The sequence below is a fragment of the Poromitra crassiceps genome, assembly GCF_964638095.1.
Source record: "Poromitra crassiceps genome assembly, chromosome: 9".
Lineage (NCBI taxonomy): Eukaryota > Metazoa > Chordata > Actinopteri > Beryciformes > Melamphaidae > Poromitra > Poromitra crassiceps.
The window spans coordinates 3838652-3857358 of NC_139630.1; the positions used below are offsets into that span (position 1 = coordinate 3838652).

General features: G+C 42.4%; 1 protein-coding gene across 1 annotated transcript in view; it reads left to right on the plus strand.

Annotated features, from left to right (window-relative positions):
• The window catches only part of LOC310781877 (fish-egg lectin-like), an 880613-nt gene that overhangs the window by 550901 nt on the left and 311005 nt on the right, over positions 1-18707 (plus strand). The window lies entirely within an intron of this gene.

An 18707-nucleotide genomic window follows, 5' to 3' on the forward strand; every position in this document is an offset into this window, starting at 1 on the left:
GAAGCTGGTTCCAGAGATGTGGAGCACGGTAAGAAAATGCTCTGCTACCTGCTGATTTTTTCTTAATTTTAGGGATGGTAAGATAATTACCGTCCTGTGAGCGGAGAGTACGCGTGGGAACATAGGGAATGATTAGCTCAGATAAGTACGGAGGTGCGAGCCCATGCAAAGATTTATAGGTTAACAGAAGCACCTTAAAGTCTGATCTGGCCTGATAATAGCCTAGTAATGACATTTATATTAATTACCTCATGTCGGAATGTCGGAATGTTTGAAAAAAAAGTAAGGTGCCGCTACTGCGACAATGGAAAAAAAATTGTCGTAGTAGTGGCACGTTTGAAAAAAAATGGAAATGCCGCCACTCCGACAATTAGACGTCAATGTCTAAGTAGAGGCATGTCGGAATAGCAGCATGTAACCCTTTCGGAGAGGCGTCCCTTTTTATCTCCAAAAAAGTTTCGCCATTGCGAAAGATATTAGGTCCGCAATAGCATCTTGAGTTATTTAGCCTACAGGGGTGGGAGAGGTTAGGTTCTGGGGAAGGTTAGGTTTAGGCGTGGGGGGTGGGGTGGGAAAGGTTAGGTTTAGGGTTAGGGTCTGCAGGAGGTTAGGTTTAGGCATGGGGGGTGAGAGGTTAGGTTTAGAGGTGGGGGCTGGGAGAGGTTAGCTCCAGCCAGTCCCCCGGGTTAGGGTTAGGGTTGTTTCGCAATGGCGAGACAGATCTCCATTCCGACAATTTTGTCGGAATGCCGGTATTTCGGAGTGCCGACATTTCGGAATGCCGGGGTGTCCCCAACTCTCCCAGGCCAGCCAATGTTGACATCCCAAAACGTCATATTGTGATCGACAACACTTTGGAGGATTACTGAATAGAAGCCTTTGCGGTTGTAGTTGTAGTAGTCAGCTGGGTTGTGATGTGGTGCCAGGATGGGAGTGCCATCCACAGCTCCGGCACACTGTGGGAACTCCCATTTGCCACTGAATCCTCTGATGATTTCTTCGACTTCTGCAGCTGAAGGTGTGTGGAGGTATTGTGGCTTTAGGATGTCACTGATGGCAGTGACAACTTCTTGGGTGAATACACACGCACTCGACAATCCCACACCAAAGAGGTGAGAGAGAGATCGGAGCTCGAGATTGGTGGCTAGCCTCCACAAGCAGATTGCCACACACAACTCCACCGGCACCGCCTGGCGGTATCTTGTATCCTGTCGAGTCAGCCTTGGACGAAGACTGGCACAGAGATGATGGAACTTTCATTCTAAAGTTGAGCAGCCAATCTCTCTCTCCCCAGCTGTCACATGCCTGCTGCCACCAAGCACCACACCGTGGTTGGGCCCAGATGTTCCTGTAGAAGATAGGAGGGGGGGACATTAATACAAATACCATAATTAGAAAAAAGAGAGCATTGCTCTCAGTGAGACTCCCCCTGTAAAGGTAAAAAAAACAGACCCCTTTCACATCAGTCATTTTGTGTCTCAGGCAGGGTAAACAGGTGTAACCAATAAATAATAATACATTTCCAGCTTCCATTCCATTAGGTGTGTTTGAGTGTCATGGCCCTGATTAATGTTATTGGTCACACCTGTATTTACCATGCCTTGAGACACAACATGATTGCTGTGAAAAGGGTATATTGAAAGCTACAGGAACTGAGTAGCCTAGCCCTGTCTGCCAGTGTTGTTGTATTGAATTGGAAGTGTCTTCTTTTTATGCTACTGCCATTGATTGTATTGCTACTGCACATAAAAATGCATTGCAATAGACGGTTTCCACGAAATTGTGTTGCTAGGGAACAGTTTGGAACCTAGCTTATGTCCTCTCAGTTATAGTTAACATTGCTAGCATTACTTAGCAAACACTGTAATAGGAAGTAAAACTGAGATCATTTAGAATGTTCATGTTGTCAAGTTAACAGTCTATAAAGACACAATAATCAATCGCTCGTGACAGCTTATATTTTGTAACAGAATACCACTCACCTTATCGGTCTCCCCCAAAATGTTGCAAAGGCTTGCAGGATGGCTTGCAGTCTTCGCCTCCTTGCCTGTCTGCGTTGGTACACTTTGCGCACAACAAGGGTGTCCATTTGGCGAATTCGAACTAATCTCGAGTATTGCGAGTGTTGGTGTAGCTGGTAGCAATGCCATAATAATGCTATTATAATGACAACAAAGTGGATCTGTATATTCATTGTGGTGTGCGGGTAAACAAGCTTGTAGCTAAATTCCTTGGAGCAGTTCCGAGACGCTGACGTCAGACGCACGCTCATCCACAAGCCAATCAGTGGAGACGCAGCCCACGCAGGTGATGACGACAGGACGTAGGTCTGTCATGTTAACTCATTGAGTGCCAATGACGACAGTTGTCGTCAATTCAAATACTAACGTAGAGTGCCAAAGACGACGATTGTCGTCAATTGCCTTTTTTGAAGGTGGGACGTGGATCAAAGCCTTATGTATGTCCTGTACAAATATTGTAGCTATTGAAGCTGTATAACCTATTTTACGGACTCATCAGGTGGCGACAGTGCTCTCCAGATTAGAGAAATGTCCGAAATATAGCCTGAAAAAGCCCCCTGATCAAAGAGAAACCGCTCATGCTGCAGCCCAGAGCCATGTAGATTGCTCTGGCTGCAACTGACGGTGCCTGGCAACAGCAGTCAATCCGCGCACACAACTGAGCTCCTCTGCCTCTGTCTGTCTGTCTGCATAGTTTCTTCACACGATTAGCCGCCAGAAAGGCAGCACCCGACGCCGAAGTGCCAAACCTTTCTGCAGTCCGGCTTGGCATTTCCTTGTCGCGCTGCCTGGGAGGCGGCGCACAAAAAGCACTCCGAAAATAGACGCTGGGTGCGTGAGGCTGTGTGTTACTAGTGTGGGGAGGAGTTTGTAGCTGAGGGGGGGAGAGGGGGGTGGGCCACGCAGGGCAGCACACAACTACACCACGTCACTACATCAGAAAATATTAGCTAGAGTCAGTGAATGTGCTTGAAATGCTGCATTTCACAAAAGGCTGAATATCTCAGCTTCTAGATAGAAATGCCTGTATTTGCTGTTTTTGACCTATCTTCTCCGGCTGATAACTAAAGAACGGAAAATGGTATCAATAAACTTTTTTTTGCTGATGATACAATAGAGTCTCCTTGTTCTTTTTGCGTGTTCGGTGTTTACATAGTAATATCACACAATATTCTGTGGGCCTCGAGAAATCACTGAAAACGCTCTGAAACTCTGGCACTGGGAGCGTCCGTTCTCCAAAAGTGGCTGGCACTCAATGAGTTAAAGTCCGCTGGTCCGCTGGGATCATTGCAGTGTGAAAGCGAACCTTACTGGACCAAATGTATACAATGTAACAACAACATGAGTTTGGTTCGGACCTTGGTCCGGACTTTTAGGTGTGAAAGGGCCCTTACAGACTGTTCCTGTGTTTTAAGAAACTTGTTAGTTTAGTTTGTTGGCCGTCCAACACCGTTTAGGCCAGGCTCTGTTCTTTTGTTGTTTGGTTTTTGTTAACCCTTCAGTCTCAGTAAATAACTGCTTCTGCCTCTGTCGTCTCTGCATTTGGGTCCACACTCACACACAGCGTTACAACATGAACAAACTATTGTAACATTACATTAGATGAAGGGGGGGTTTAGGCACAACCAATGGTAAAACAATGAAGTGGTTTCACATCAGGGACTCAGGACAGTTTCCGAGCACACTTGACCTCACTCTGACCCCAAAGTCTGTTTCCTTTGATTAGTGTGAACTTTGACCTCACTCTGACCCCACTCAAGGTGAAACTCGCATCATTTGCACCATGAAAAATGCTCATATGCGAAATCTCATCTACTTGCACGTTTGCATTGACTTTGTATAATCTCATCAGAATCAGAATCACTTTTATTGCCACAATATGCAAATTACATATAAGAGGAATTTGTCTTAGTGTCTGTATGCAGCCTAGCAGTCCTTTCAATATTCAGAGATAAAGAAGTAGGAAAAATAACTAAAAAACAATGGGCCCTATCTCGCAAAAGTGGTAATTTAGTGTATGCGCTCGTTTAACGCTGCACGCAATGCAAATTGGGGGCGTGCACAAGCACATTTGTATTGTCCCTGCCGCACTATTACCTCTATGCCTGTTATAATTGTACTGGGCATGCATGGGGTAGGCGTGCCACATGCCAAAGCAGGTGTTTCGGCGCAAAAGTGGGGACAGAGATGGCATTCACCTATCGTCAGCATGCAGGGAATTACTTCGCGCTAAGAGCTTTGAAACGCACCTCATATGCGCTAAAATACCCCGCTGCGCTTGAGCGCACCATAATGTCTGTACTGCGCAGTGCAGTGCAGAGGAATTTCTTTTGCATGTCATTACGCACAGGCGTGCAACGCCAGGACATCAGATTCTGCTGCTAAAATTGGGTATTAGCAGATAATTCAGTGAGATAATCAACTATAATTCACTGAGAAACTTTAATCCCATCGCAAAGAGTAATGGCAAATTAATTGAGTAATGGCAAATTAATTGAGAAAACTTGTTGGACAATGGATATTGTAGCCTACTTGCAAGAATAGGCTATTCACCTTCACCTATCCCATAACCCAGAGGGTCGTTGGCACCACAGACGATCTGTCAACAAGCTCTCTCCATCTCTCTCTGTCCTCGGCACGCAGCTCTCATTACTGTTTCACCGAGTTTTTCTAAATCCTCCCATCTTTTCTTTTGTCTCCGCTGTTTCCCCGCTGCAAACACGTTCCAATGTCCAGTCAACAAAATAACCCAAATTACATCAAATCACAGATGTTTTTAACAGGATATGATGTGATGGTGTTATGGTGAGATAGGCCTATCCAAATTACGCATGGAGAGAATTACAGCATATTGCATGCCTCGCGCAAACTGTATTACAGCGAACGCAAGACGGGAATCTGATTGGTTTGATTGATGTAATGCCCAGGCACTGCCGCCCAAATGCTGTTCAGGTCTCCTCATACGGGGTCTGTGAATCCAAATCTCATTCGTCCCGTTCAAGTCTCGTGAGAGTTTCCACACCGGCTGCTCTGAAGTTACAGGAGATATTGTCCTCGTGATTATTGTCTTGTTCACAACAACTTGAAGATTTTGTGAAACGATGGCCGCCCTTATCCATTTGAGCCAGAGTATATGCTTGCAGAGTTGGCCGAAATTGAAGAGCGGACGAGGAGAGAGAGGGACAGCAGGATGAACAAGCTGCTGCACGGCCGAGAATAAATGGTGATTGGTGGTGTGCATGTGGACGCTGTAACTCTCACGGTTCACAGACCCCGGAGTGTTGGACGGACAGAAGAGACAACCGCATGGAGAGCTTATTCTAATACATCCATGATGGAGAGACTTAAAGGATGGCTTTCCCGTGGGGAATATGAATATATATTAAATTTCACGCCCCTAAGGTTTTCGAATCCGTTGAAATTTTTGAAATTGGTTGTTTACAGCCAGAGATATCAACCATCTCTCACATTATTTCCATGACGCTCTGACGCAAAACGCGTCGGGGCGACAAGTCCAGCCTTGCGGAAGTCGAGCACCTATGAACTACACTACTTGTGGGCCTGTGGGCCATGGTCCCGCCTCTAGAGGTCCTCCACGCCCCTTCAGAGGTCTGAAGAAAAACAAAAGGCAGCCATATTTTTCAACCACCTAACCTACGGTAGCTAATGTTAGCTTTCCATAGCTCCTTGCAAAGAGACCATATCTCGGGAACGGAAGCACGTCCAGACACGGGACTGGCGGCATTGGAAAGCTCGTCAAATTTTACATCTAGTAGTAGGTGCGTTGAAGTAACGAAATCAACGCTGAGCAATGTACCCGTTTTTACACATTTTTACATTAAATAGTTACAACATCAGATGCGCGTAACTCCTTGGAAAATGCCTTAAAATGCATGAACATTTTTTTATGAAGACATCTCCCGACATATATACTTCGGTTTAAATTTGGTGCAATTTGGAGGCAATTTTATTATTGATTTTTTCTTCTTCTCATAATTTTTTTTATGTCAAAGCCTTATTCTTCTTCTTCTTTGAGTTTTATGGCGGTTGGCAAACATATATGTGCATTACCGCCACCTACTGGAGTTTGATATCAGCCAAATGCCTGAGGGGTGGGCGTGGAATCTAAGGCCACGCGAGCCCAGTGCATTGTGGGAACTGTAGGATTTCGGCTCCCCGCACCCGCCCCTCCCCCCCACCAGCCCCCCCCCCCCCACACACACACACAGAGTGGATTTTGGTTGATATCTCTGGCTGTAAACAACCAATTTCAAAAATTTCAACGGATTCGAAAACCTTAGGGGCGTGAGATTTAATATATAATCATATTCCCCACGGGAAAGCCATCCTTTAATCAACCTCAACCTGTAAGTAACACATGTATCTGATTATCCCCTCTAGTCATACCGGTAACCCTTCCTTTTACAGTCCAGTAATTACCAGGCATTTACCAGGAAACTACCAGGTAATTACCTGGTATTTAGAAGTATTTACCCTGTAATTACCTGGTAACTACCAGGTAGTTACCAGGTAGTCCCCGGGTAATTACCCGGTAATTACTAGATATTTTTCTGAATATTACCTGGTATTTACTTGGTGATTACCTGGTATTTACCTAGTAATTATATATTACAGATTGTAAACCTCCACTATCACCCATCATTTTGTCTAAATGTGACCGTGTTAGGGTGACAATAACTCAGATCTTTACAAGGTAATTACCAGGTATATACTCAACATTGGACAGGTATTTACCCAGTAACTACCAGGAATTTACCTGGTAATTAGAAGTATCTAGTGGGTAATTACCCGGTAATGACTAGATATTTTCTTGACTACTACCAGGTATTTACCTGGTAAGTACCTGGCATTTACCCAGTAATTATCGATTACAGAATATAAACTTTCCCCTATTACCCATCAATTTGTATAAATGTGACTGTGTTAGTGTGACAAGAATTCAGATATGTACAAGGTAAATACCAGGTATATACTCGACAATGGACTGGTATTTACCTGGTAACTACTGGTAATTACACAGCCTTTAATCAATGTTTACCCGGTATTGACCTGCCAATTACCCAGTAATTAGAAACTTGTACCACGTACTAGTTACCTGGTACTAGTTACCTGGATATTTCCCCTGTAATTACCTGGTATTTACCCAGCATTCACTTGATATTTTCCTGGTAACACCCATGTATTTACCTCGTAATTTCCCAGTAATTAGAAACTTACCACATCCATTTCCAAAACGTTATCAAGTAAAACCTCACGAGTTACCCTGTAAGTAAGGTGGAACTGTACTGTAAAAGGAAGCGTGGTTTGTTTCCCTGGTATTACCTTGTACTTTCCTGGTAATTGTAGATTTCAATCCTCTACTATTACTCATCAAGTTGTGTAGTTTTGACCGTGTTACCTGGCAATAACTCAGATATTTCCCATGTAATTACCAGGTATTTACCCAGAATTTACTAGGTACTTACCAGATCACTCCCAGGTATTTACCTGGTATTTATCCAGCATTTACTCAATATTTTCCCAGTAACTCCCATGTATTTACCTGGTAATTACCCAGTAATTAGAAACTTGTACCACATACATTTCCAAAACGTTATCAAGTAAAACCTCACGAATTACCCTGTAAGTAAGGTGGAACTGTACTGTAAAAGGAAGCGTGGTTTGTTTCCCTGGTATTACCATGTACTTTCCTGGTAATTGTAGATTACAATCCTCCACTATTACCCATCAGGTTGTGTAGTTTTGACCGTGTTACCTGGCAATAACTCTGATATTTCCCCTTTAATTACCAGGTATTTACCCAGCATTTACTTGATATTTTCCTGGTAACTCCCATGTATTTACCTGGTAATTACCCAGTAATTACAAACTTGTACCACATACATTTCCAAAACATTATCAAGTAAAACCTCACGAGTTACCCTGTAAGTAAGGTGGAACTGTACTGTAAAAGGAAGCGTGGTTTGTTTCCCTGGTATTACCATGTACTTTCCTGGTAATTGTAGATTACAATCCTCCACTATTACCCATCAGGTTGTGTAGTTTTGACCGTGTTACCTGGCAATAACTCTGATATTTCCCCTTTAATTACCAGGTATTTACCCAGCATTTACTTGATATTTTCCTGGTAACTCCCATTTATTTACCTGGTAATTACAAACTTGTACCACATACATTTCCAAAACATTATCAAGTAAAACCTCACGAGTTACCCTGTAAGTTAGGTGGAACTGTACTGTAAAAGGAAGCGTGGTTTGTTTCCCTGGTATTACCTTGTACTTTCCCGGTAATTGTAGATCATTAACATCCACTATTACCCATCAGGCTGTCTAGTTTTGACCGTGTTCCCTGACAGTAACTCAGATATTTCCCCTGTAATTACCAGGTATTTACCCAGTATTTAGAAACTTGTACCATACATTTGCAAAAACATTTTCAAGTAAAACAGTCAACAAGCAGTTCCACCAGGATGTCTGTTGCTCTCCCGGCTCTTTCACTGTCTACCGACCAGGCCGGAGGCTGGCGTCCTCCATTTGTGTTCCGTGCATGCCAAAGTCTTGGCTCTCCGCTCCGACACGGTGTCCGTGAGTCGGCTTCTCCACCTACACTGCATCGGTATTTAGCTGTCGGGAGATAGGAGGAAAACACCCACAGTTCCCAGGACCTACCCAAAACAGCACCCCTATACCAGCTATCAAATACATAAAGATAAAACACATTATAATTATTATTACATGCCCTCACACACACCCCCACCCTGTGACAAATACGCCAAAACAGGTGAGCTGTCAAAGAGAGTAACTTTATAAAACTCTTAAAGTGCATGTCAAATACCCATTGACAGCGTGTTGTGCTAGACAAAGGATCAGCCGAACAGCATTTTGGTAAACAAAAAACGTCACTGGGAGAAAACAAGAAGACGCTATGGACCCAGCCTTGAATGGATCTCTACCTAGGTTTACATTTTTAAAACTACAACAGTTCACACAACTTTAACATGACACGCATACATTCCTTGTATCCAAAAAAAGTGCAAAACTTGTAACTGTAAACTTGTAAATGTAAATTGTTATGGTTACATATAAAAAGTGCAGTGAATTTTCATGTATAATATTTTGAATGTTTGAACAAAAATACAAAAAAGTGCAAATGTTATGTGCACTTGGAATGTTTTAGTAATTGCTAAATAATAGAAAAGAGCAGTGAACTTTCATAAAAAAATACAGATCTTTAGATAAAATAAAACCAGGGTTGAACTCCCCATTGACCACTAAAAAAAGTGTTGTATAAAATAACACTGACAAATCCCTGAAACAAGTGCAGTAAGAAATAAAAATACATAAAAATAAAATAAAATAATTTAAAGCTGCATTCAGCAATGTTGGGTGAGTGTTTGGTCAGTGACTTGAAACCCCAAACCCCTCGCTGTCCTCTATCTCTGTCCTGTAGTCCTGCATGCAGGGCGGACGTATCTCCGCAACCGTAACTCGTAGAGACTCCGGGATGGCGGCGTTGAATTCGGGGTTACTCAGCGAGTTACCGTTGCAGAGAAACATCTGCCCTGCATGCACGACTACAGGAGAGAGATAGAGGACAGCGGGGGTTTGGGGGTTTTAAGTCACTGACCAAACACTGTATTTCAGTAATTGCTGTCAGAATATAGAGCCATTTCACACTTATTTTAACAAAAAAACATTGCTGAATGTAGCTTTAAATTACTGCACTTTGAATCAAGTGTGGCTTTCAGGTACTTCCATCACTGGTTACACCTTAGATCTTCCACTACTATCTAGATGATTCACCTCAGGCTCCGCCAATTTTAACAAATGGTCGCTACAACTCTCCCAAATGGTCACGTGGTGACCTTGCTCCTGAAGTGTTGTGAGAGGACTGTTGCCTGGTGATGCTGGGTTAGTGTTGACCTAGCAAGCTAACTTGAAATAAAGATTGTGAGTTCCCAAAATCCACACAAAGCACACATATAAACACAAAGCTGCCCGTGTTCGCTCAATATAGTTTAAACTATAGATCGATTCCATAAAAATAAAGAAAATTCTAGTCACAGATTTAGGTACTGCATCAACGAACTTCAGCTTTAGCTAATCGCTCCCTGCTAACATGAGTTCCTGTTGCCAAATCTCGTGAGAGTGTGTTGCTGACATAGAAACAGGTCTTGAACAACTTTATTTTTCTCCTGATCTGTCTGAAAAATGCCATTTTAGTGTCAGAGTATTCTGAGGATATGTGGCTTCGGAGAATGGCCCAAATATTTTCTTTAATGAATATGGGGGCAAAATAATCTGTCATAATCTGAGATCACATCGACTTTTCCCATTGACTCCAATAGACTCAGACCGGCCGAAAACCTCCAAAGTGGGCGTGTCCGTGGAAAGCCATGGTCAAAACGCGCGTGCAAAAATGACAGGAACTGAGTTGAAGTTGGGTGGTCTTGCTTGAAATCCCATCGTCTTTGGTTACACTTTGTAACATGCTCTTATGTCTTTAAATAAGCGTCCAAGAATGCCCTCCCTATGCTCTTTCCCAAGCCAGTGGTTCCACTCGATGAACCTTAAGCTCATCTTCAAGGCCTTCTCTGTCAAGTTCCCCCTGTACCTGTAGATGTTCTCTTTATAACTCCGCCATGCCCGCTCAATGTGCTGTGTGTGAGCACCAGTCCCAGGGTGGACAAAATATCTCTGGTGATTTACCTGATAGTGAATGTAGCCGTCATGGGACAATCTGTTGTAGGCACGCCAGCAATCACTAATGACTTCACTTCCATGTCTAACATATTTTCTGATGATTGGGAGCAATCTCCTCCTGGATCGAGTTTCAACCAGTTTTAACACAGGGCGTCTACGGGACCGCTTCACCTCCAACATTCCAAAGACCCATGAGCGTCGTCGCCAGGTGTTTCCACGTCGTCCACGTCCATACTGAAAATGTACAAAATGTCATGCTTAAAATGTATAATTTGAGAATGTTCGAGTCACTTTGGTGCTTGTTGATTCACCCCCAGGATCATGGTAATACTGCCTGGCATATGAACAAATCATATGGCTCCCAAATCAACACTTTTATTTGTCAGATCTTTCTATGTAGATGCCATTATGAGGCATTTGGATCAGGGTTCCCACATCCTACCTCAACATTAAATTCAAGGACCTTTCACAGACTTTAGAGGGCCTTTGCCCCAAATTCACTGACCCTGCATGGCATAGTTTGAGACATGGGTCATCAAAGTTATGATGAGAACTTGTACAATCTCACGGATAATTAACAAGGGCAAATTTGGCTGTGGACCGCGTGCGGCAACGGCGGGGGCAGGCATCGCTGGGTTGTGGCTAGATGGGGTACAGCCACGGATGGAGTGACATGGTGAAATGGTGGCAATTGTTATTCCATGTAATTAGTGTTACTTCTTGTATAGTGTCATGACGAAAGCAAAGATACAAGAGGGTGAGATAAAGGATACATTCCGCCAATATTGAAGTAGCCTCTGATACAGTGTGTGTGTGTGTAACTTCCTCTAGACCTAACCGTATTTTCAAAATGTCTGATCACCAATACCATTATTATTATTTTGTACGGCTTCATAGCATGAATGAGAGATGAATAGAGGGGGACCAGCTATTATTGTTTTTGTAAAAACAAAAAACAAAAACATATTTGAGATCCGGGGCTTTTCATAAAAGTTCCGGGGCTGTAGCCCCAAAAGGCCAGGCCTAACGATGACACTGCTTGTTGGAAGATGCTGCTTTATCCTCAAAACGGCATGATGTCAATCTAATAAAAAGAAAGAAATCTCCAATAGGCTATCAAAGAACATGTCGGCGATGTCAGATGACCGAGATTCCAGAGCATTTTTAAGTAAGTGGAGAATCCTTGGTGAAAAGCAGGCCTATAATAGCTGCGTCTGTGCGCATTTGGCACAGGGGCGGCTGTAGCTCAGGAGGTAGAGCGGGTCATCCACTAATCGCTTTGGATAAAAGAGGTTGGTGGTTCGATTCCCGGCTCCTCCAGTCTGCATGTCGAAGTGTCCTTGGGCAAGACACTGAACCCCAAATTGCTCCCGTTGGTGTGCCAGCACCCTGCGTGGTAGCTGCCGCCATCGGTGTGTGAATGGGTGAATGTAACGTTCCCAATTCTATGTATTAAATTAAAAAAAACGACCCTCAACATTTGGGAAGGCTAAGCCACACAACTAGTTCGTTATAATCTAACGTCATGCTTCGAAGCCGACTTTACGACGATGAGGACGGTAAGGACTCAATCACATCAGGTCTCCGCTGACTACCTCGGAGATCTCTGTTACAGGCCCAAGGCAACAGCCAATCACAACTCTCGTGCAGCTGACGTCACGCACGTATCGTCGCCGCTGAGTTACATTTTGGAGCAGCCCCCGTCAGCCGACGGCGCCCCCTTTACGGTAAGGGGGCTCACGCTGAGCCCTCATTCACTTTGCGATTTCACCATGGGACATCCCTAAGCCCTCACTCCCTTCACGTGAACGCGCCTCTAAGGGGGTGAGTCAGTAAGGGGGCGAATTGGAATTGGGCCAACGTCATCCAGCGTGGAAAGCGTCATTTCCGTTGCATATGACTGACTGACACTGAAATAATAGTCTGTAGGCCTGTGCTTCGCACATGGTAAAAAGACAGAGGCTTGAATGTGTGAACACTTCTCAACTGTGTTAGTGATGGCAGACTATGTGGTCTCTTGCCTTCTCGAACACAACCCAGCAAGAGAAGGGTCCATGTCTATGTTCCCCGGGTTCCATGTTCCCCAGGTTCTATGTTCCCCGCTCCTGCTAAAAAGGGTTCTAGGGAACATAGGACCCTTTTTCGGGAGCGGGGAACATAGAACCCTTTTTAGCAGGAGCGGGGAACATAGAACCCGGGGAACATAGGCATGACCTTCAAGAGAATATACTGTGGACACGTATGGGACCCTAAATTCAAGCACTTTTAAGGACCCATTTCTATTTTCACAAACTTTTAATGGCTTGGGTATCCCTCCCCCCAAATTCACAAACTTTCCAAGACCCGTGGCAGTATTACCATCACCATGGAGATTAACCTCTTATAGATTGTCGATATTTTTGTGTGAAGTATACCTTTCACTTCTTAGAAACCTATTGTCGCCGTTTTAACAGCAACGTAGTAATTCAAATGCACTTTACGACACCAAACAGAAATTTACATTTTATGACCGAAATAAAACCTTACCTTTCTTTTGTGTCTGAACTTGCTCTCGTCTATCGCTACGAAAGCTCTTCTCCCTCCAATTCGCATTTCCCGTCTTCTCTCCAGTCGTCTGACTGCTTCACAGCAAATTTCTCGTAAAAGTGTAGTCACCCTGGTCAGTGATTTGCTGCTCCCACATACTCCATCCTCTAGCATATCCACTTGTCTTTTCCTCAAACCCTGTGACAAACTGAGCCAAAAAAAGAGGACAAATCTACATATTAGCAACTGGGATGGGATAGTTTAGGAGTCGGGGAGGGGTGATTATGAGCAATGTTCTTGGATTATTTTGACAGAGTTAGGTTGGTGCCTAGGATAGCCACTGTGCATGTTGTACATGTTGCGGTGTGTGTGATTACTTGGATTTTTTTTGTGTTGATTATTTGGATTGTCTATCTATGTAATATGTGTTTATGTTTGGCTATATATGTATATATTAAGGGGACACTATCTGCATGTACTGTATCAGATCAAGATGTACCCCAGAACATAATGTGTAAAAAGAGTTGCTGTAAAATCGAAATGATGCAAGAACAAAGTCTGTCCTCCAAAGTGGGGGGCAGTGGAAGGGTTAATTATATTTATATGTATGTATGTATGTATGACATGTATGTGTGTGTATATATTAAGGATGCACGATATATCGGCAATCATATCGGTATCGGCCGATGTTGGTCATTTTTTAACATATCGGTCATATCGGTAACGGTCAGATGTTGCAATGTTAATATCGGTTATCATTATCAGCCAAATTATTCACATTGATATGAAATAATGCAGTAAATCTATGATTTATGGGCTTTTCCAAATGCTTTGCAAATAAAGAAATGCATAACTTTTCCAAATTCAGTGTTAACATGTGTTTTTCAGTATGTACAAAATGTGATGATCATAAAAATGTGGTTTTATACAGATCATATCGACATCGGTTAACTCATTGAGTGCCAATGACATCGATCGGCGTCAAATCAAATAGTAACGTTGAGTGCCAATGACGTCGATGGCGTCAAATGCGTTTTTTGACGGTGGGACGTGGATCAAAGCCTGATACATCTCCTCTAAAAGTATGGGAGCTATTGAATGTGTATAACCTATTTTACAGACCCATTAGGTGGCGACAGTGCTCTCCAGATTAGAGAAAGTTGAGTAAAAAACAGAGAAGAAGTCGTTGGGGAAACGGCATCGGTATGCATCGATATGCATGAAGCATAACGTTAGCTGTGCCTGTGAACAGCAGTCAATCTGCTGCCACAATTGAGCCCCTCCGTCTCCGCTGCGATAGCCTCTCCACATGATTTAGTTGCCAACACCAGCGTCTTTCTGAAAAGTTACATTATTCTCAGCTGGGAGCCGGCGACACGCTGTGAAAAAGCTGGATGCAGCGCACTTTTCAGTGCAGAGCAAACGTGCAGCAGAGAGCCACCAGAGACACTCCCACGGAGGAGGAGGGGGGTGGGGCACGCATGGCAGCATACAACCATTGACAGTAAACACAGACCCAGACAGCAGGCTCGATGGACAGAGACAGGCAAACAAGCTAGAATATCTGATGCCCACCAGCAGTAAATCAAGACCAGCAAGAAGGTGTAGGGTCTGCGCACGCAGGGGCCAGCGCTGCTGGTTGTAGCTAAAAAATATTATTTTGCCAAACAAAATTCCTTTGTTTTCACTGTTTTATTGAAGGAAATTATTTTTGAGGTGTCATTACATCAGAAAATATTAGCTTCAGAGTCAGTGATGTGCTTGAAATGCTTCATTTCACAAAAGGCTCATTATCTCAGCTTCTAAATAGAAACGTCTGTTTTTGCTGAAATCAACCTATCTTCTCCGGCTGATAACTAAAGAACGGAAAATGATATCAATAAACTTTTTTTTGCTGATGATAGAAGAGAGTCTCATCGTTCTTTGGACGTGTTCGCTGTTTACATAGTAATATCACACAATATTCTGTGGGCCTCGAGAAATCACAGAAAACGCTCTGAAACTCTGGCACTGCAGCGTCCGTTCTCCAAAAGTGGCTGGCACTCAATGAGTTAATATCGGTTATCGGCATCGGCCAAAATTTTCATATCGGTGCATCCCTAGTATATATATATACTGTATGTATACGCTATGAATCCAGCCTTATTGTAATAGTCTTAAAGATCTAATGAAATTAACTAACAAGCTACAAACCAGCAATTGTTGATTTAATCAGCAATCCTATTGGGCATTATTATTGCATAACAAAACACATTTATGCAGCTTGAGAGAGAAATGCTTACTTTGTCGAAATATGTAGTGTTACATCATGTCTATAAAGCCATTTGAATTGAAGTGAGAGGGAGAGAGAGAGCATCCAACCTGTGCATAATTTTCATCCATGATGCTAATGAGATGTGTGACCTGGAGAATACTGAGCCGTCTCTGATGGACCTTGTGATAGCCCTGCCCCTGTGTGTTGACTTTCTGCAGCTCCTGTAACATATAACATACCACGTCTGTAAAATATCGTTTGAAGTAACATACGTTATGATGATCCATCAGTAGGCAATACGGCCCTGCCCCCTTTAGGTAGAAAACACAAGCCACTTGCAATTGACTTCAATGTAAAATAGCGGTAGCGAAAAAAAGAAATGAAAAAATACAATACATTTTGTGTATCAATGACCCAAAGACACCATGACCTGACCAGACCATGTGCCGCCTACTAAATTGCGTATTGCCAATCTTATGTATAATGTTACAACAGTATAATATTTGACTGTGGCTACACTGAGTGTAGCCTGTGTGTCGCAATGATGCTCATCCTTACCACCGATAGCCATCCTTGGTCGTGTTGGTTCTTTTGAATTGCATTCTGTTGTGGCAAACAGGGCATCTTTTTTTCCTTGCCAACAGCCTCTCCCCCTGGAGCCATCCTATCAACCGTTTACCTCCTTGCGCTGTCATCTCAAGTAATCTTCTTATCAAAGTCATATTATGCAGAGTAGTGTGTCTGGATGGAATCAGTTAAGTAGTCTCTGTGCAGTCTGCGTGCACAGTCAAACAAGGAAGTTAAGTTTGTGCTCCTTCGCGGACATTTACCAAATGTTACGTTCATGAAAACTAGGAGGGAAGACAGATGTGACTAGATAAACATCAATTGAATGGGTATCATTTCAGAGCTGAGGTTTGACGGGGCATTGCGTTCAATCTAGAAAGTAGGGAATCCGAGTTCAAACTTTGGAGTTCCAAATTGTTTAGAACGCGTGAGTTGATGGCGTGTGATGTATGTGGGGATTTTGGAATGTCGGATTTTCTGCATGGGCTCTTGAATTACTCCTGAACGTAATGACGTATGCTACGTGCGCTGTCAAAATACGCCGCCAAAAAAGTTACTAGTTTCTATCGCGAGATCTGGCTACATCACTGCAAGCTGAGATAGAGCTGAACAGTCACGTGACATTTCTTGACCCGGGAGAGAGTTTACATTTCTCCATAGACCTTTTGAAAAATTCTTAGGCCTGAGCAAAAACAACAATTAAAGACACGTCACTTGACTGTACAGCTTAGATAGTTAAAAGAGATTGCCATGGAAACGTTATCTTCTGAACTGACCAAGATTCAAGATTGAAGACATAAAATCTCAAATAAAAATAGACAATAAAAATAAAGACAAGACATAAAATGACACGGACATTAATAAAAATAATCTAGCCTACATCGTAGGGGGTTGGTTTCATCTAATTCAGTGGGAAAATATTTTGAAATGTCAATAGGCCTATAGCTTCTGTAGAAAAAGAGTAGTCCGCACACTGCTGAACAAGATGTTTCCCAGATGGATATACAGCTTCTGTAGCCTATATTTTTATTGCTATTATTAGGCTCTCTGGATTTTAAGTAGCTTACAATTAAAATTCATTCGGGAAAACAAACAAATTGGGGATGATTTCAGGATTCTGTTCTCATGGATAAAGAATTTACCTAGGCTATAGAAGTAGCATTACAACAGAGTTCATATTTGTTTAACAGGATGGAAGATGTCCAAATGTTAGGCTATATCGTCTCTCCAGAGATAGAGTCTGGAAACGATTAGATTTTTGGTTCTATCCATGGTGAGCCAGAATAGCCTATATGTGCACCAGATTAGGCTGCATGAGAAAAATATAGGCTATGGTCCATATAGTCTCAATATCTTTCTCACAGAGTGAACATATATTGTCATCAATATTGAGACATACCCTGAGTAATTCTTTAGAGGGTTAGATGTTATTTTGAAGTGTGTTTCTTTTATTTTAGCTGAGTCGTATGTTCCATCTCCCGGGGATGAATTCTTCTGCGGGACAGCCTTCTTCTAAAGTAGGCTAGGCTAATTGTTGGAGTAGGCCTATTTGTCCAGGAATAAAATCCCTTGAGTGGATAATGAAGCTAGTTGTGGCTTTATCGGTTGGTGTCTATTTTTTTCTTATTTTGGAGAAACACAATTTATTGGAGAAATACTTTACGTAATTTAACAGTTTGATTTAGAAGCGTTTACATATGTTTAGTAGGCTACTAAATTTATCATAATCCTGAAGATTACCATTAGCATCCATTAAATCATTTATACATAGGCTAGACCATATAGCCTATTTTTCAAAAACCTATCTTCATAAAACAGGGACTTATTCCGGTGCAATAGGCCTACATGTTTGTTGTTCCATAGTAGGGTTGTATGTGGTGAAAAGTGATGCACATATAGCCTAACGATTTCCACAATCACAGTATTTGCTTGTGGAACTCCATAATGATACATTATTGAAGTCTGCTGTAATAAGAAATGTCAGTCATCCTAGTTTATTGAACAGGTAGTTAGAAATAGAGTACCAGAAGGATTTGGAATCTTTAATCAAGATTTCAGCAAATGTATTTACAAACTTCCATTAAGGCAATCAAAATCTATAGGCTAACTTTTAGGCCTCCATCCTTTAACCATATTGCTTTTCTTCATAGAATGTTTGTTTCTTAAAAAAAAAAATACATTTGGTTCGATATAGATAGGCTATTATCAATTTTGTTTGTGACAGCATTAGAGTAGGCTATGAGGGATGGATAGCCTAAATCTTGACAAACATTCCATCTTTGTTAGATAGGCTACATTTGACCGAATATCGAGAGGTCTCTTTGGAGCCAAGAGTTTAACCTTGCTTTGCATTCTTTGATTTTATTTTCCACATTCAAAGTTTGACTTAGTTTTTGGTCCTAAGGTAAACTCCCAGGTAGGCTATTTGATTTCCGACTTGACAGGAATATTATAGGCTAAATCTCTTTTAGTGTTGTGTCATGGATAGCAAATAGTTACATTTTTGTGTTTAATGTTAATCCTGATTCCTGATGCTTTTGAGATTATTTTTTTTCCTATAGTTGGAGGGATTTGATGTTTAGCTATTAATAGCTAAATGGGGTAAGGACAGTAGCC